The sequence below is a fragment of the Triturus cristatus genome, chromosome 5_2, assembly GCF_964204655.1.
Source record: "Triturus cristatus chromosome 5_2, aTriCri1.1, whole genome shotgun sequence".
NCBI classification, from domain to species: Eukaryota; Metazoa; Chordata; class Amphibia; order Caudata; family Salamandridae; genus Triturus; species Triturus cristatus.
The window spans coordinates 118884996-118905952 of NC_140588.1; the positions used below are offsets into that span (position 1 = coordinate 118884996).

At 41.4% G+C, this 20957-nt stretch overlaps 1 pseudogene; it reads right to left on the bottom strand.

Annotated features, from left to right (window-relative positions):
* Nucleotides 1–12006: 12006 nt before the first annotated feature.
* LOC146822710 (sulfide:quinone oxidoreductase, mitochondrial-like) overlaps nt 12007–20957 on the bottom strand; it is a 145887-nt pseudogene continuing 136936 nt past the window's right edge.

Here is a 20957-nt window from a genome sequence, read left to right on the forward strand (position 1 = left end):
GTCGACACGCCCATGTGAAACCTGACACAGGTTTTACGTGGTGCAGGGCTTTACATCATGACGCATCTCCATCGATGCGTCACGATGTAAATATGGCGCAATGTGGCGCAGGGTTTACACCGCCACTGCGTCACAAAAGTGACGCAACGGCGGCGTAAAAGTGGCGCATCTCCAATATAGATCTGCCCCAATGTTTCTAAATTCAATTCCGGTGAACTTCTGTTCTTCTGTGAAACCGCGTTAGCTGCAGAAGTGACAGAGAAACGCGTAAAGCAAAGGCAGTCCCTACATTTGGTTTTCTCTCATGTTCCTCTGTCTCTTTTTAACAGACCGCGAGCTATGTTTTTCATAAACATTTTTATTGATTTTCACACAAACAAGCGAATAAATTCAATCTTTCAGCAGAAAGAGTCGTGCTGAGCATCAAAATCAATTATACCATAATCACATTAGCTAGTAGTCAAATTCGAAACAATGATGACTTCCGCCTTCGTTGTCAAATCACACACACTCAGTCGCATCATCCCAATAGCTTCCAAACAGGGACAGAGCAATATAATTAAATTGGAATTTATATGCATGCTGTTTTACCACTTTTCAAGTATAGATGAGTGGAATCCCTCAGGGAAACCTTTTATTTTATGTTATTCACATGTGCAGGCCCTTAATTGCCAGTGTTGTGGGGTCGCAGCACATTTTCTATCCCTGCGCCCTTCTTCTGGATGTGGGAAGGCGTTCAGTAGAGCTGGAGGGAACATAGGGGCATATCCACAAGGGCTTTATCTCTGCTTTTTTGGCTTTAAAAGCCAAAAAAGCAGAGATAAAACTAGCGCCCTATCAACAACAGGGTGCTAACACGCAAATTTGCATGTTAGCACCCTTTTACTCTACGCTTCCCCTTGCATCTCTAATGAGATGCAAAGGGGGCGTTCCAGAGTAAAATAATGGGAGAAATGTCGCTAAGCGACATTTCTCCTATTATCAAGAATGTCGCTAACCCTGTTAGAGACAAAAAAAGCAGCGCTAACCGCGGTTAACGCTGCTTTTTTACGTCTGCTAATTTTCAGACTTAGCCATGATATCCTATGGAAGGAGGATATCAAGGCTAAGTTTGCCTGTCCCTATCAACAAGGTAACGTGAGATTATCGCTGGGTTTCCAGCGATAATCTCACGTTAGCCTGTTAGCGTGTAGATTTTTATCGCTATTGAGATAAGCGTTGCTAATAGCACGCTATCTCAGCGATAAAAATTCACGCTAGCCGGCGATAATTATCCTCACGCTAAGAGCGCTGAGCGATAATTATCGCCGGTTGTTGTTGATATGCCCCATAGTATCCGTAGCAGAAAACACTGCTTGGAAGGAAATGTTCTCATTCTTAATAATTTTTAGAAATGAACATATTGTTTTCCCTTTTCTTTTCTTGTTCTTGCCCTCTTACATTTCTTCCCTGTTTCTTCTATTTTCTCTTATCTTAAACCTTGCATTTTAAAATGATGTACCCTTCAATAATTAGAGTATTTATGCTGATATACATGTGTTGATATTACAGTATACATTAGTCTGTATATAATTAGATAATTGCTTTAAGAAAAATAAATTGAACAGAACTCGAGGAACGATTGTTAGATAGTGCATGATGTTTTGTGGGGAACAACCTTTACAACGCAACTTTTACAACGCACTACCTTTACAACGCATTTTTTACAACGCATAATCCATTACAACGCATGACATTACAACGCATACCATTACAACGCATTTTTAAAAACTACCTTTACAACGCATTCCATTACAATGCATACTACCATTACAACGCATACCATTACAACGCATAATATTACACTACACTATCCAACACTTACCCTACTGTTGCACCCCCTGGAGTTAGAATAGTAATTTTTACCCCTATACTATCCAACACTTACCCTACTGATGCACCCCCTGGAGTTAGAATAGTAATTTTTACCCCTATACTATCCAACACTTACCCTACTGATGCACCCCCTGGAGTTAGAATAGTAATTTTTACCCCTATACTATCCAACACTTACCCTACTGATGCACCCCCTGGAGTTAGAATAGTAATTTTTACCCCTATACTATCCAACACTTACCCTACTGATGCACCCCCTGGAGTTAGAATAGTAATTTTTACCCCTATACTATCCAACACTTACCCTACTGATGCACCCCCTGGAGTTAGAATAGTAATTTTTACCCCTATACTATCCAACACTTACCCTACTGATGCACCCCCTGGAGTTAGAATAGTAATTTTTACCCCTATACTATCCAACACTTACCCTACTGATGCACCCCCTGGAGTTAGAATAGTAATTTTTACCCCTATACTATCCAACACTTACCCTACTGATGCACCCCCTGGAGTTAGAATAGTAATTTTTACCCCTATACTATCCAACACTTACCCTACTGTTGCACCCCCTGGAGTTAGAATAGTAATTTTTACCCCTACACTATCCAACACTTACCCTACTGTTGCACCCCCTGGAGTTAGAATAGTAATTTTTACCCCTATACTATCCAACACTTACCCTACTGATGCACCCCCTGGAGTTAGAATAGTAATTTTTACCCCTATACTATCTAATACTTACCTTAATTGTAATTTAATATAATGCGTTGTAATGGTATGCGTTGTAAAGGTAGTATGCGTTGTAATGGCAATGCGTTGTAAAGGTATTTTTTAAAAATGCGTTGTAGTGTCATGCGTTGTAATGTCATGCGTTGTAATGGATTATGCGTTGTAAAAAATGCGTTGTAAGTGCATGCGTTGTAAAAGTGTGCGTTGTAACGTCATACATCCTGTTTTGTTTGTGTTCTGTTAGTAGAGAGTTCTTTCAGTGACATGGTTTCAAAATGGTTTGCTTGAGTTAGTGTCAAAACAAATGTTTTCATGTTTATGAGTATGGGTGGATATGCCAAGGGCATTTCTGTTCAGCTACAGCAGCAATGTGTTCTGTATATGCATTACATTCCTGGTTGGTGTGTTGTGATGTGATACTGTGTTTTAAAAAAAAAAAGCAATTTATTTAGGAGATTCTCTAAAAGATATGTGCAGTAAAAAATATATTTTTCCATTGTTAATACTTCTATATTTTTCAGAATAGCTCTAACCAAAATTAGATCATTTGAATGTTGGGCGCGCCTTTGAAGGGAATGGAGTGGCTTAGAGTTAATAATGGCAGGTATAAGCCTTCTGCTCGAACTCCAATATTTGTCTTTCTATTTCCTTATTTTTCTACCTAAATGTGTGGAATGTTCTATTAGTCCTATGGCCCTTCTGCCTCAGACTATAATGGTTGTTATAGGCCGTCTCCCTTGTTATAGTTACCTATGATTCGGGTTCAGGGCCTTTAACAACCAGCATAGCCATCGACAGTGGCCTACACAGCTATAGATTTTGATCTTTGTTGGGTATGGATTGTTGTAAGAGTATGATTATGAGTTATGCGGAATACACTTTAAAGGTATACATTTAATGCGTGAATATAAACCAAATAAATCATTTTCTCACTGAAATGTTACATTTATTCTAGTTTTATCTGCATGTGTCTAACATTTCTGTTCGTGTGGCGTTAGAAAAGTATGGCAGGTAATTTGAGTGCATCACTGCAGTTGTAGAATCATAACATCTGTAGATGAGAGCAATGGCTAAGAATAAAGTATTTTGAGAATATATTATGCTGCTGAAGGTGGCTGCATTATAGAATTTAGAATAAAGTACAAGTAGGGTCAAAGCAAGCCTAAGTATGAGGCAAAGTCTGATCACAAAAGATGGTCCCGATTCAACTTCATGTCCTTGCAGCAGCTCCCATCTAAAGACTGCGCTGGTGAGGCCACCTATGTGACCAAGCACAAAACAAGCGAGGGAGGTCCTCTTTCCCATTCGCTCCCTGTTGTTATCTTGACCACCTTCATTCCCCCTAAAAAGCTGCCAGAAGGGGAGACCAGACACCATCAATAGAATGGCATGGCCCTAGTGGACCAGAGTGAGCAAACTAAACTTTGCACCCAGACACCCAAATGATACTGGTCTCAATTCCCCTACCAATTGTCATCCCTCAATGTTTCCCCAAAGACAATTGTGTAGCACTGTCTCAGTCAGAATCTTGGAATATTTAACTCCATCAAGCCTCCACATTCTGGAAATCTCTACTGCTCATATAATGTGACCTAGGTAAGCACGAGGATAGAAATTATCACAGCTAGGCAAGGAGTATTTGCACCAATCTGGGTGAATTAAAGGAAAGAGGAAGACATATCTCCCCAGTACCTCTGCCCTCCTCCAGTTTCAATTTCCAAAAGTCCCCAACAGTGTCCAGGGAGCACTTACCTCTGAAGTCCTCATGGTGTCACATTTCCCTCACTCAAATTATGAGGGACCTCCTTTGACATCAGAAAACATTGACTTTATTAGCTTACATTTTGCTCTGATTTAGCATTCTTAATACTTGAATCTAAGTTACTTACATAGTCTGAGAGAGACTCCATCCCCCAGCAGTCAATGGTGGAATTGTGTATTAAACCCCCATGTGACATCCCATATTTTCACTACTCGACTTACAGTCTGAAATGAATCAGCATCCTGAGGTGTCTAGAAGTTGCCCAGTGCCATAATTAGTGAAGAATCCAGTCTGTTCTGATCTTATCTCCTCATAACCTACACTGAGAACACTGACCTCGCAAGTATTAGTTATCCACAGTCATTTTTGGCAGTTACTTGCACCCTTTTGCTCCTGCCTCAAAAACAATCCAGGATTTCTGTCACTATATATGAAACAACCATACAGTGATTCACATAAAAGTATACATCTACTTAGCATCCGGGTTCCACCTCTCAAACCTTAGCTGATTTGAAGTGAGAGCTCCTTACTGCTCACAACCAATATTTCATGTCTTTTTAAATTACCTAAAAATAGTGTATTTAAAATAAAAAATAAATCATGTGTTTCTGATTACATTGAGGCATATGTTTAAAAGCGCACAATGTTCATTTCTTAAAAGAGTTGTTTTACAATGTTTGACTATTGATGTAAAATATACAAGAGGTCAAGCTTTCCAGTATTTTTAAAACAAAAGTTGGGTTCCGGTTACCCCTTGATTTTTGGCTCAAAAGTGAGGAAATCAAATGTGGCTTCCATAAGCATCTGTTCAAATATTTCTATCACTTTGAGAATCCTAGGTGCATTAGCATTCTTACAGGTGCTGACCCTCGTCCATATTATTTTAGCATGGTGTGTCAATCATGTCAGCCTTCATATGCTGCTTTGTCCTTCCTTCTTTATTCTGGTTGATGGTGAATGCTTCCAGGAGTTGAGCATCATAGTCAAACTCTGTCCTTACTACTTTACTTTAGCCAGGTACTAGTAGGCATGATGTATAGCCATTGCTAACGCAACTTTAATTATTTGTCAAATGTTTCTTTAAAACTACAATGTGCAGAATGTATGTTTGAAAATGAAATGTGTTAAATACAAAACTTGTATCAGGCATCCATACTGAAAAATATAGGCATGGAACATATATATGCAAGCACGGATTGTTAACGTGACTTTACTGAAGATGCCATGATTTAACATGAAGACCCAATAATACTGAAATGCTTGTTTTTCACTTTAAACGACCATTGTGCAAAATGTTTTTCTTCTCTTTGAGGCAGATATTGCGATTTCGGAAGCTACTATTTATTAGTTAATGAACCAACATTTGTTGCATTAGATGAGTGATAGTGGGATTCTCACAGCAAAAGATATAGGTGACAGGAAGGAAGATTCATTGGAAGATGTTTTTGGAAAAGAAGAAAGGGTGTGCTGCAACATTCAAGGACACTTGGTGGAAAGACGATTGTACTCTGGTGAGAAGATGGGGAGTAAACCTGATCCTAGGAGCGTGCTGAAATCTTACTGCTCAACATGAAGAAGAAAGAATATTAATGGTGCTAAATAGAAAATGTGTTTATACTGTGTACTTAGCAGATTGATTTGCCTTAGACTAGAGCAGTAGTTAGTGTATGTCCCCTGTCCCAGAATCTCTGAGAGGAGACTCTTTATTGGGTCTTCTTAGACATCTCTGAGAAGTCTTACTTCTTGATCTGCTGTTATTTTAGCTGAGAATACCTTCCAGCTTATAATGCTAAAGTTGTACGCATATGCTTGATTCTCACATCTGGGCCTTTCATGGGTATATGAACTCACCCCTTTAATACGTCTCACATTTAACTTGATTTGTTTGGAATAGGGAAGTTTCTTTATGGGACACAATTGTTGCATTTGTATTGTATTGATTCCTAATCATTTGTTATTTGATTTACTTTATTACCAAATATTGATTTATTGTATATATACAACTTTGAGAATGAGATTTAGATAACATACGTAATAAAATAATCAATAACTGAAAGATTTGAAAATAAAACTCCTTAACTCACACTAACTCTCTTTATTGACTGAACTATAAGAAATTATACTTGACAACATTTACTATTGACTTCAGCTCCTTACATTACCGTCGACATTAAAGATCGGGGGGTTTATGATTGATCAGTAAGTGACAGTGAAACCCCATGCTCCAACACCATCATACCTTTGGTGGGACTTTGATTCTACATGATTAACAATAGAACTCTGTAGGAAAGTAGGATGTGACTGCATAGTTACCCCCACTTTTTGTCTGGCGTTTTGCTGGTTTTTGACTAGTCTGACTGGGATCCAGCTAATCAGGACCCCAGTCTGTCTGCTTTCTCCCTACATTGGTTGTGTTATGTACTGAGATACACTCCAGATTGAATACTGGGGTACCCTTGTCAGTCCCTAGTATATGGTACACATGTACCCAGAGCATAGATCACCAGAGTCCTCCTATGGGCTGAAGCATGTTTTATGCCACCCATGAGAGGCCATGCAAAATGGAACTACAGGCCTGCCATTGCAGCCTGTGTAAGCTGGTGCTTTCACCACTTAATTTAGATATAGGTTTACAATATCTGTAGGTCACTACACTTAAAAACCTATTAGTCACCCCTATGGCAGGCCTTGACAATCATAAAAGCAGGGTGCTGGGTTTTACGTGAGAGGGTGCACCTGCATGAGCAGAGCCCCTCTGCAGCCTTTGGAGACCATTCTCCCGGGCTGTCGGTGACGCAGTCAGACATATAGCTAGAGGTGCATTAAATGCTATCTCGAAAATGGCTGCAACAAAACATGATGTGTTTGGTATCAAACAGCTTGGAATCATAACTCCACACCGGTAACTAGTGTGGGAGGTATGATTTCACCCTTCTGAAGTGAGCTTTGCGGGGTCACTGGTCTTTCTGGGTCCAGCCTTCTCGAACCCGGGCAGCACAAAATGGTTGCTGTGACCAGAGACTCGTTTCTGTCCTGGACAATAGGCATCCTGTCACAGCGAGGTGTGACCACTTCCCAGACAGGATTTACTGTATTGGGGCTGGGTGGGTGCACTTCCAAAGTGCCTGAAAGTCTGCATCTGGGGCACACTTGGTGTCCCTGTGCATAGTCCAGTTCAAACCAGTCCTGGGAGAAGTTGGCTCCTGCTCTAGCGCGAAACTGGACAAAGGACAGGGGAGTATCCTCCCCTCTGTCCTGACCCTCCCCCAAATCTGTCGAACCCTCCCCCGTGGGTACAAAAGGGCTTACCTGGCTGTAGGGTTCTAGATTCGATGTGGACAAGATTCTGATCAAGAACCACTGAACTTCAAACGGCTGGACTCTCTGGAATTCTCTGGCCTTTGACTGGAACCCACTTTGTCTCCCTCTCCATCCAAAGCATTTCCTGTGCCCGTGCACCATACTGGCTCCATGCAGGACCCGTGGAACATCAACGACATCTGAAGTATCTCCTTTGGGTTGAAGGAATCACTCCCCTGCATTTGCTGGCACCATAACTCAACTGACTGGTCTGCTGATCCTGAGATCCTGCAAACGCCGAAGGCTCCAGCAACACAGGAGGTGGGTTCCTATGTTCCTTGAGGCTGAGCTCCCCTGTCACCGAGTTTGAGGCCAATATACTTCGTGGGGACCGCATGACCCAAACCCCAGTGCACCGGATACTTTTGCAATTGCATATGCTTGTTGGTGTTCCCCAACTAAGTTCATTGCACTTTCGATAGCCCTAACTTCTGTGCACATTTTGTACAAAGAACTTTGGCCTCCTCGCACTCTGTGCCCTGCAAGCTGTTTGTTTGTGAAACTGCTAGAGGTCGCCTCGTGACTCCTCTGCCTTTGGCCTGTGGGTTCATTTGAAGGACAACCCTGATTTTTGTGGGCTCCCCTGGTTGCTCCAGACCTGCTCTGACTCTAATTGTTGTGGTGTCTCCTGGTCCTTGCTGGACCAGACCAATACCTTCCTCGACCCTCTTCGTGGGCTGCCGTTGCCAAGCCTTGATGGTGCTCCCGCCGGACACCGACCCCTCAGCACTCGACATCCTTCGTGGGACAGCTCATATCCAGCTCCTGGCTGTCTTCAATGCCTCCTGGTCCCATGTGGCTGCAGAGTAAAGGTCTCCTTCTTCGCACCTAAAGCACCCGACATCGGTGGGCATTCGTCTGCCGAGCCCCTGGTGACTCCTGAGTAACCCAGACTCTGTCCCCTCTAGTTTCAGGTTCCTTCCTTCAAAAATTCACCTGTGGGTTCCATACATAAAGCAGATTGAAATACCTTAAATTACATTATGAAATCACATCTAATACCTAATGGGTAATGCCCCCCAAAATCAAATTTCTGCACCACCTATTCCAGATAGACATCACAACCAAGGGAGGATCAATTCAAATAAAACAATCCTACAGGCCCCATCAAAGGTGCATCAGCAAAAAGGCAAACAGACCACATGTTAACAATCATCATGAGTTTAGTCATTAATCATGCTTAAATGCAATCCTTAATGTCAAAAAAGCATTTCAAAATTGATCGAAAATCACTTTGAACATAAATTATTCATAAAACATTGAACCCTTCATCCCTCCAAATCATCTTAAATCTGCCATGGAATCTCTGGTTCTGTCCAGAATGGACTGTGGGAATGCCATCCTCACAGGCACAGCAAAATTCCACTTAGCCCCACTAAGAACTCATTCTAAATGCAGCAGTTAGGATGGCTACCAGAATCAAAAAATATGATCACATCTTACTCTCCCTGAGAGAATAAAAAATGGCTCCCAATTGAAGCTTGCTGCAGCTTCAGAACTACATGTCTCACTCACACAGTGTTTCACAGCAGTAAACCAGCACAACTTGCATCCAGACTCAAAAAGGCAGGTCAAAACGAGAAACCAAAGAAGCACTAAAACTGTGCTTCTAATTCCACCTAAAAATCTCTAACAAAGAACCCTAGCACGTTCCTTCTTGGGCAATGCCCCTAAACTCTGGAACTCCATCCCAGTGTATATCAGGACGAACCCATCCTTCATAAACTTCAAGAGACAGCTAGAGAATCTTCTCCTCAATCAGCACCTCAACCAGCTGGTTAGCAATCACCCAGCATGATAGGGTTTCTATAAAATTGGCATCTCGTCCAGATGGATAACAAATGCCCAGCAAGACCTGGTTTCTTTACCGTTATTTCCATTCCTCTTTCTTTTTTCTCCTCTAGGTAATCACCAGTTTTGATTTTCAACACTGCTGTTTTCTGAACTAATTGTTGGCTATCATCGTTACCTTCGGTTCTAGCCAGCGCTATATAAAACTCTTAAATAAATAAATTGAAAATCAGTGTAATGTGTCTGCAGCCATTTCATACAGCTCAAAACCATGTAAAATGAAGCCATTGAAACAGTACCTGGAGGGTGGTGCACTCCTAGCTGAAGAGCAAAATCTCCAGCCTTTGGAGTACTTAAAATAATGATGAAAATCATCGAGTGGGGATCATAAATTGTGTGACCCCCAGAAACATAGGGTCAGTATTTAAAAACGTTGTGGTTTAAACTGAGGCACTGCTGCAACCTCCAAAACATTCTTTTCTAATATTAGTGATGCCCTTGCTGTTCTGGAATCACCACAAGGCAAGAAAATTATGCTAGTTAGCCCAAACCTGAGGCATTATGGGGGTTTCCCAGCCGGAAAATAGTGAATATACTCATTGGGGAGATTCACTTAACCTTCATTCTGGACTGTGGCCTTGCTCCGCATGCCTACTTTTGTTTAATTCTTTCTTTTTTAAAGGGGGTGCTTGGTCTTATCCTGACACCCCTGTTTCCTAAAGTGTTGGGGCCATGCAGAGACCCCACTCCTGCACTGCTCCACTGGCTTTGGGCTACCTTTGCCTCCAGGTTGATCCTTTTTGGTGCTGGACTCTGCAGTTTTTCTACCCCTGTCTGCTCTGTGCAGGCAGGATGCAATGTCCTGTGGTGGCCACCCCACTCACCACTGACACGGGCAGGGGGAGGAGGTGAGGCTACCACCATGGGAGTGCAATGGCACTTCCTTTGCCCTCTTTTGGGTACTGGGGCCCAGAGTTGGGATACTGGGCCCCTTGTGTGAGCCGGCCCCGAGGGAGATGGGGACACCAGGGGGAAACCATCCACAGGGGAGGGACCCCTTGGACTCCCTCTCCCACTATTTAATACCTTAGGGAGCGTGCACTGACTCTTGGGCCACAGCCCACCCCATGGGTGATCTTTCAAGATACTGCGGAGGCCCACGTTCTCTGTTTCCCTGAAAAGGTCAAAGGTTGTGAACCTAAAAAGGCCATACTTAGACCTGTTGTTCTGATTTGGATCATCCTGGAGTTATTTTATCCCTGGTGTCGAGCTCTAAGTGGAAGGGGTCCAATCTCAATTGCCCTTGGAGAGAGCCACTAGTTCTGCAGTCAACTGTGGGCAGCGTCCTTAGACTTTTAGGGCATCGGGGTTGTCCTTCCATTTGTCCTTGACTATTCTCACCATTTAGTCCAAATAAATAACACTCTCCCTCTCTTGTGCAAGAGTTTTTAAATAGGGGTGGACGGTTATAGAAGCCAGGGACCCCTGGCCAATTCTAGGGTGCTACATCACCCTCTCATCCTGTTTCAACCCTCCTGCACAATATGCAGAGATAGTTCAAGGTGGTGCAATCAAGAAGTCACTGGTCACATCTCCTCTCGGGCCTTAGCTCAGCCCCAACACTGAAATTACTGCCAGGACCTTTCTCAGCCAAAATTCAAAGAGGAGCCTCCTCCTTTGGTGGCCCCAGTTGTCTGGGCTTACCCCTTTCAGTGGGCCGGACTATCCTAACCCTGGTACAGTGTGACAGGTAATTAACAGATGCAGAATTTATCCCCACCCCTTGCCCCTCAGAAGCTGAGTGAAGCACTGTTAGTTACTCCTTTTGTGTGGGAAGGCCTTTGATCCCTTTGTTGGGTATCAGAGCATTTAATCTGACCTAGCAGGGTGACAAAAGGCCTGGACTCTGATCCTGAGATAAGCCAGAGACATATGAAAATACTGGACGACTTATTAGATGAACATATATATGCTTGGGACTTGCATATTTGAACTGGGCATACTTGTTGTACCCCCAATTTATATCTTCCTGGACTTTTTAGGCCAAATAGAATTGAAACTGCACTTTAATGCAATACCCCCCAATGTGTATAATAAAGTGTCACTGTAGACAAATCAGTGAATCATACTGACTTTACCTAGGAGTACCCACTGATATTATAAGGGCGACCCCAGGTCAATATCTAGCCCTGCAGAGTCCCCACTGCACCAAGCAACCTGTGAGCAGTTACCAGGTTGTGCATGATGGAAGTTTCATATGTGCAGCCCTCACATGGGTGCACACATGTGTGCACACATATTCATGTCTAACCTGCGAAGTGCCTTTTACCCTAGCTGCATTGCATCAGCCTTAACTTAAAAGGCAGACACTTGTGGTAAACATGCACAGTCCATTTACCATGTGATTTCCATTAGTGAGACACAAGTAATGAGACTCACCAACAGTAAAATGTCCAAAATCAGGTAATCAAAAATGTCTGGGCATCCTAAATAGGCAGAACCCAATTACAACAGGCCTCAACAGCTGCTGTTGTTTTCAATGTCAGGAGGTTGGTGCAGTCTCCAATTCCAAATACATTGGCATTCTTCTTGTGTTGCATGGTCTCTTTGTTCACATCCACCCAGCCCCCAGAATCCGATATTAGACTGTTCATCAACACATCCAGGGTTCCCATGGAGGGTTTATGTGAAACAGTTCATACTTGTACACATGAGTTTCTCCTGCAATATCCAAGCCTCATGTTTGTCTCCGTGCACCTCCATGAGGCTCCATTTGCAATTGAGCTGAAGGTTATGCTCCTTGTTAATTTGTAAGCATGCAACTGCAAACATCTTCACACTAAAAATGACTCCCAGTGAAGTATTAAAAATGACATTAGCATGATATCTCTTTCCTGTCTTTCTCAGCTATTCCTCTGACAAGTACATGATCTTCTTTAGTGCTCCAGCACATTTCACTGGTGTGTTAGGTGAATGTGAAGATGGTATTTCTCTTCTTGATGTTATGCAAAGCCTTCCTGGTTACATCAACCGAATGCAAGGAGTAGTTGGAACCTATTTTTGGATAATCATAGCCTTCGGGCAATCCCTTACTCTTATTGAACTACAGCTTGATTCCAAGAGCAATTATCACACATTTGTAAGATTATCTTCTGGCCATCCCCTATCTGGATGCAGTTTATTTCTGGATCAAATCCTTGCACTTTAGAGTTAATGAATTTTACCCCAGAAGGGATCCTGCTTGCTGTTGGGTGACCAAACATCACTAAACATTTCACTCCCACTTCAACAAGGTCCATAATGGTTGGTAAAAGTGCAGCTTGCTTTGCTCAATGACTGCCACTGTTTCAGCTCCCACTTTCCTCTTCATGTATGTGCTCATAGTGATGCCAGCTAAGCCTCTGCCTACCTCATACACCTTGTAGAATTCTTTGGCATATTCTCTCCTGGTAATGTGTAACTGATGGCAGCCACATTCTATAAGCCCATTTTAAATAAATGATGAGAACAGGAGAGAAAAGATTTTGGTATATTATGGCGCTCACCTCGTTTCAAGCAGACTAAATCATTGTGCGGGGACTCTTAACACCTTGCTTGTGGCTTAGGTTAGCCTAGGAGGGTTGGCATGGTGTGATGTATCAGCAACTCTGATTCTTCACTGACATGGAGGTGTTCGAAACTCTGTATTGGGCTGTATTCTCAGGAATGTCCTTTCTTCAGGGATTATGTGTTAAGACTATTGTTGCTTATCCAGCCACATTGAAAATAGAGATGTTTTCTGCAGGGCAGCCACTCCAAGTATCCTAGGAGACAATGGGGAACCCATGAGAGAAATGTATATTTCCCCGTCAAAGATGACGAAGGTCAAGAGAATTCCTACTGTGTGTATTCATGTAACAATTGTGTAATAGAAGTCATAGATAGCCTTCTGTTTGGTTGCTTTAAAAGGACGAGCTTTGAAACACTTCCCTCTACCTTTGCTTTTCATTATTTATATTCAAAGTTTGCCACATCTCATAGGATCCATGTCTTGCACACTTTAGCTGCTTGGTAGTGACACCCCTCTCTATCCAGAGTGACGGAGCTGAGTGATTGAATAGATCTGTCAACTATTGAATACAATTTAAGTTCTACGAATGGTTCAACTGTAATGGTTTAAACAGCTCTAATACATTTTATTGATTACAAAGTAAATTTACTTACCTGGACATAATCTGTTTTCATGGATCGATAATTGTATTTTGAATTGAATTTGATATTTTAACTTTCAATGTGGGGTGAAGCAAGAAAATAATTATTTACAATAAATGGACGGATTATTTTAGAATATTGATAACCTAAATGGTGTGTCCTAATTATCATTTACAAAAATGTTGTCCCATTGGATATACATTTTCTATTATTAGCTCCAAAAAAGCAACGCTTTTATAAATGATATTTAGAACACAATATTTAATCCAAACAATGTTTTGGCCTCAATACCTGGAATAATGTTTATTGCTCACCCTCCCTAAGACATCTTTTATTTTTTTGGCCAAGACGGAAAGATTTTACATAATAAATAATAGTGGGCCAGAGCCAATTATTGAATAATTTTATGAATCACGGAAATAGTATCTTATTATGGGCTTCCAATGCATCAGCTTGTTGTAAACCCCACATCTTGAGGGTGCACATCTGGGTAGAGCTTTTAAGCCCGAAAAGGCATACCCCCTTCAGAGAAAGGCCGAATGGGCAGGTTTCTCTCACTTCCTTTTTGAGTTATTTACTAACATAAATTCACAAATGTTGTGTATCAGAATCATGGTAATTATTACAGTAATCTCAGAAGTCATAATATAGTACAACATGAACATTAGGAAAATACAAAGCATGTTTTATCACATAATCCTGCATTCCATAATTCAAATAATCACTACCTATGCTCTACTTATGTGTTCTTGCCCTCATTATTGTTAGATCAGTTCAATGGTAATTAGAACTCCCTAACTATTTTTATGCCAAGGTGTATAAGTTTACATAAATACCTTCTAAAGCCATTGGGTCTGCAATCAGATACTGGGTCTTTTGCATGACTGCTCAGCAATCATTCCTGGTGTTTGCCACCGCCAAGTCTTCATATCCCTTTATACAGTTCTCTCAAATCGATCTCAATGGATTTGTAAGGAGAATTCCTGCGCTGTTTCTGGTATCATTGCTCCAGGACTCTATCAATGCTTCTGTTTCAGAAGCATGTGGAAATGAGGCAAATACAGCCATTTCTATTTATTTGCAATCTGATTTTGTGAGGCTGGATGTGGAAAATGTCTGTGATTTCAGGAGTAGATCAATAGAGAATAGCAAAACAGTCTGCATCCTGTGTTTAAGCTAGCAGAGGTAAATAAAAGTTGTATTGAGTAACCATCATGTGCATGCAATTCCCTTTCTCGTGTTGATGTAGCAACTGTTTTTTAGCGAAAACAATTAAAATCTCAGTTTTATCATGTAGTAATTGTTGTTAGCTGTTGCTCTAGTCCAAGTTACCCTTTTTATTCACCTGGAAGATCGAAAGATTGACTTAAAGCCTTGAAGAGTTCAAAATTATGTCTTAACATGTGGATGTATTCATTAGGAATGTGATACACAAATAAAGGTTACAAGCAATGCCTTGAAGGAGGCACACTAATGTTCTAAGTTTATAATCAATTAATCCTGTAACTTGCACATTTCCCATAGACGCCTGCAATACATGAAACAAACATAATCTATTACTAGCATTAAACACAATGTCTTGTGGGGTATATTTACATCCCTGCAAAATGTTCCATAACCTGCTAAGTTATTAGAAATGTGGCTTGTAGTAAGAAGTAACATCAGTTGTATCATACAACTGTAAATTAAGAAAGGAGCGTCAGACAAATACATATCCATTGCTTTAAAATATGCTCACATTCTCCCATGCCTCTTTGTATATTGTATTGCTGAGCATTGTGATACTATTGTTTTAGAATGTTGGGAACCACCCCAGCTCCCTACTAGGGTACCAGACTTTTCAACATGTCATGCTAGTTAAACCACTTACATATACTGTGTGTCAAAAACGTTTGTGAGTCTATTTGTTAAAAAATGATGAGGTTTAGAATTCCAATAACCGAATAAACATTTGCTAAGACGCACTTCTTTTTTCACATTTGTCAGGTAATTCTCCACTGTGTAAATTTCTCCAGACAGTTGCTCACAACTCATGCAAAATGGCAAAGAACTCAAGGGGGAAGATTGCTAACTAGCAAGCAAAGTAGTAGTTTATGAGAATTTACTTACTATTTCCACATTTAGAGCAAATATATTGGGGCATATCAACAACAACCGGCGATAATTATCTCTAAGCGCACTTAGCGCTAGGATAATTATTAGCCGGCTAGCGTGAATTTCTATCGCTGAGATAGCGCGCTATTAGCAACGCTTATCTCAAGAGCGATAAAAATCCTCACGCTAACAGGCTAACGTGAGATTATCGCTGGAAACCCAGCGATAATCTCACGTTACCTTGTTGATAGGGACAGGCAAACTTAGCCATGATATCCTCCTTCCATAGGATATCATGGCTAAGTCAGAAAAATACCAGATGTAAAAAAGCAGCGTTAACCGTGGTTAGCGCTGCTTTTTTTTGTCTCTAACAGGGTTAGCGACATTCTTGATAATAGGAGAAATGTGCTTAGCGACATTTCTCCTATTATTTTACTCTGGAACGCCCCCTTTGCATCTCATTAGAGATGCAAGGGGAAGCGTAGAGTAAAAGGGTGCTAACATGCAAATTTGCATGTTAGCACCCTGTTGTTGATAGGGAGCTAGTTTTATCTCTGCTTTTTTGGCTTTTAAAGCCAAAAAAGCAGAGATAAAGCCCTTGTTGATATGCCCCATTGTTCCTTAAGGACTGTTTCATTCTACACAATAATTTTTTCTAGACGGCGGTTCATTTTAAAGCAAGTTAAAATAATATATTCCATCACAATGTTTTGATAAAATGTGCCTGACCGTTTTCAGATAAAAAATCCCACTTTAAATTCACCAGCACAGTTAGAAATGCAAGGAGCCTTTCCAGTGAACCAAAAAGACAAATGAGTGCCTCCCTTTCTCTTGTTTCTGACATTTCTTGAACATTCTGAAAATATGAACTTCAATCGTCGCGCACCTCAGGAATCAAATCCCTTGCAAATGTATTTTTAACAATCACTGTTGAAGACTCGTTTCTGCAGTGTCTTTCATTACCTAATTCCAAAAACGGCACTGGCTTCAATTTAAAAAGAAGATTATTTTTTAAAATAAGGATTCACGTGGTGCAAACCTAGGTCAGGCTGAGCAGCAGAAACAACCGTGAGTTTTACTATTTCAGTTTAAGAAAATAAAAATACCTAAAGTTCCAGGTATCTTCGCAAATGTGAATAATTTAAAATTGAGCCTTGTTAGAGGGGTTTCCAGTACACTTTCACAAAACGTTTGAAAGTTGCAGGGGTTTTGCTAATTAATAGTTACTTAAGCAGTTCATTTTATATTAATCCAACACAAACCTTTCAAAGATTCAGTGTTATTTAACTTTTAACCTAAAATCATAAGTTAGGAAGGAAAACACATAGGGGTCTATTAGGATGACAGGCGGATGGTCACCGCCTGTAATCGCAAGCATAAAAACCGCCGGTCCCATTAGCATGGCGATGACGACCGCGGCGGTGGGAATATCCGCCCGCCACTTTTCCGCCGGTTGCAGTCCGCTCGCTTGTCTGGCGGGCAGAGCTGGACCGATACAATTGTTGCGGATCAGGGCCAAGCACCGTCGGCACAATTATAATGCCGGCGGTAGCCAGCCTTTCCGCGGTGGTGGAACCGCCATGAAAAGGCATGCGGAGAATGTCTCCAGGGGCCCATTCTGGGCCCCCAATGTGTTGGGGGTGTGTGTGGGTGCTCGGGGCATGTCCCTGTACCAGGTGGCAGGCACCATGCAGTGCCTGACACGCAGTGCAGTGACATGCATGACATGCTCTTTTTTACACCGCGGTGGTGCTGCTGGTAGCAGTGACCGCCGCAATGTTAATCGCCAGAATCTGACCGCCACGGTCAGATTAATACTGCGGAGCATCCTAATTGGACCGGCGGTTATGCCGCGGTCCTCACGGGCGGTCTTTACCCACTACCATGGCCGTCGGGGAGATATTCCGACCGCCATCCTAATAGACCCCATAATTGGAGACTACAGTCACAGTTCATAGTGCTCTGTACTAGACTTTTATCAATAAAGCTGACTATTTAGTGATTTAAGAATACATTTACAAGCATTTCTTTAGAATTACTAACACTGTAAGAATAATGTATAACTAAAACAATAACTGTAACAGCTTTCACACATAAATGATGTAACAATACCTGAAATCAGCTTATGAGTGCGTTTCATTTAATATTTGCAAATTTATTAAGCATCTTGAATATTATCCATTTGTCTGTCAAAATGAGTTCTTGTGGAACGATTTTCCCACAAGTTTTTTTGTGTATGAGAACTTGTGATCTACCGTTGGATTGCCCAGTGGGAGGGCATAAGTACTTCATATACCACTTCAGTGTTATTTTCCTTCTTTGTGGTATTACCTGTTGCCTCTGAACCCACAGGATTCAAATACAACTGCCTGCTTCCTGAATGCCACAAACATACTTTCTGACCTCTGATTGAGTTGAAATGGCAGAAAATCAGGATTTACCTTTAAAGTGAGATGAAAGATAGAATGGTCAAGTGGCAAAACCATGTCAATAACCCACAACAAAAATATCACCTATGCAGGGTTCCAGCTTTATAAAATATATAAAATTTGTATTCATGGTTAGAGGTTACCTAGAAGATTACATATTTTTTTATCTTGGTCATTTACTGTATTGCTTCAATACAATATTCTTTGCAAGATTATAGTGGGCATCATGCACACATATACAATACCTTAAAAGCACATCTCTGGCCATTACCGGCATATTTCCTGTGATGTGTCTGGGATGGGCAAATGAGATATTCCTGCAGTGCAGGCATTAATTATAGATCTCAATTTCTTTTGTTGTATGTATAGCTATGTGTCAGATTGTCCACTTTCCACAAGTGCGTCCAATTCATACACTTAAGTCCTCTGTATCCACTATTCGTTCTTTAACAAGTTGTTTGTGCTCCAGGGCGTAACTGGCATGGAGTGACTTAAAGTAGTCCAGATGCTGTGAGAAGCTAGACTAGTAACACAGACAAAGAGGAGTAGTGTGTAGGGTTCTCTTTGAGAGAGGTGGCATGTGCTGAGTATATAAATACTACCCTCACTCACAAAATTGTGACATGCTTCATCATCGGGCTTGCTTCAAAACACTCCTGCGCAGACCAATGCCTGGAATGGAGCAAAAGGGAGAACGGGACGAGAAGTCCAGCGGAGCACCGCCTTTGAAGTAAGTGTCTACAGGAGGTGTCCCCCTTTTATTTACTCGCCAGTTTAAGCATGGGCACATGTAAACTCGATTAACAGAAGTGTGTTATTGAGTGGATCCCTCTCTCTGCGAACGACTGACTCCGGTGAGTCCGAACTCGGGTGTTGATGGATCAAAAGACACTGGGATCTGAAAGGTCTGATGAATTATGTTGTGACCTAAAATTGTGGGCACGTAACAGCAACAGAAACATGTCAACAATCTGGCAGTAAGGAGGGGGGAAGGAACTCCTAATACTTTCCTGTCACCACCATCCTTCAAGTTTTTAATCTTAGTCAGTGGGTCTAGAAATACATTATTTAACAAATATACTACTGAACTAGTTTTAACCTTCCCTGCACTTTTTTTCGGTAATCCCAGAACCCATTACCTATATTATTTTTCATGTTTGTATTGTCTTCCCCTCCCTTTTGCTCCACCCCAGGCGTTGGTCTGCACAGGGGTGTGTTGAAGCAAGCCCGATGATGAAGCATGTCACAATTTTGTGAGTGAGGGAAGTATTTTTTCACTGAGCATGTGTCACCTCTCTCAAAGAGAACCCTACACACTACTCCTCTCTGTGTGTGTTACAGTTGTGATTGGAAAGGCTGGACTAGTGGGTGTGTTTTGCCCCTCCCCCTTCTTTTGTGTGAGAAGAAGCTAGACTAGCACACTTGCATCCTCATTCTGTTCTGCAAGGGAATGCCACAATTGGATGTTGCAGAACTCGGATGAACTGCAAAGGCATGTATGTACTGCAGGGGTGCAACACTGCCTTTGCATTCAGCAGTGTGCTTCTGGAGCAACTTGTAGATTTGGACAAAGTCCCACACCTCATTCAGCACACAAGAGTATCACAACAATTATAAGTGCACGGGGCAGGTCACACTGCAATGTAGTTCACCCTGCCAGTATCTTGAATTCTTCCCGCTAATTCTAAGCGGCAGTTGACGATAAAAGTGTCTACAGTCAACAATGTTATCTTATGTCTGGCTGGACCGCAGCATGTGTCTTCAGTCAGGTTATCTTTCCTCATTTCAACCAGAGATAATCATAGCAGGAACGTGAGTGATGGAGCCTAGGTCCTTAGTTCTGGTAAGACAAGTAGTCATCATACAGGCCAGTCTACCTCCTATCTGTCATCCGTTTCACAGAAGTACACATGTTTCTGCAGTCTTTCAAATAAAGTCTAATTCATGATGGAATGGAAACCATTTGTCCTGTCCCTAGTGCACATCTTATCTGGCTGGATGAAGTGTTGCTCCTTGAAGTAAAAATTAATATATTCCTGGCTCCTACTTGGCTAGTTCTGTTGTATTAGTAAGAATTGCACAAAAAGCAAAATAACAACTATTTATGCATGAAGATGTTCAGTGCAAAAATGAAAGGCCCTTGGCACACAAGATGATTATTGAAACAATCTTAGAAGCAAGTGTGGTTACAACACAAGGAAACATCGAAAAAGAGGATCCCTATAAAAATTGAATGTGTATACCTAGGGTTTGTGTGATAATCTTTGGTCTAAGAACGAACATCATTAGAAATGTAATTAAAAAGAAATGCCCTGTTGCATAGATGTGCCCATAAAATCTGAAAGCCAATTTTTTGCACATAGTGGAGTCAAATATCTTACAGATGGTAAAGAGAGGCATACAGCCCAATAAAATTCAGTACCTAGATCCTAACTGAAGAATGAGGTATGCCAGAGCAGGAGTCAATATTTCTACATTTACTAAGTGGACAGGGATCCATAGGATCACCATCCTAGAACTGCTGCTACATTGTGGGTGTATTATTACATGTGTATTAGAATTTATGAGTTCAAAGTAGCAATTTGTAAGTACCTTACATAATAAATAAAGCCAGTTCTAAGTATTGGGTCCGACTTAAATGCTTAAATGATTCTGTGAATAGGCCCCTTTGACTTGCCTAAAGTTGTTGGGCATGATTCTCAAAGGTAACTTACACTTTAGTG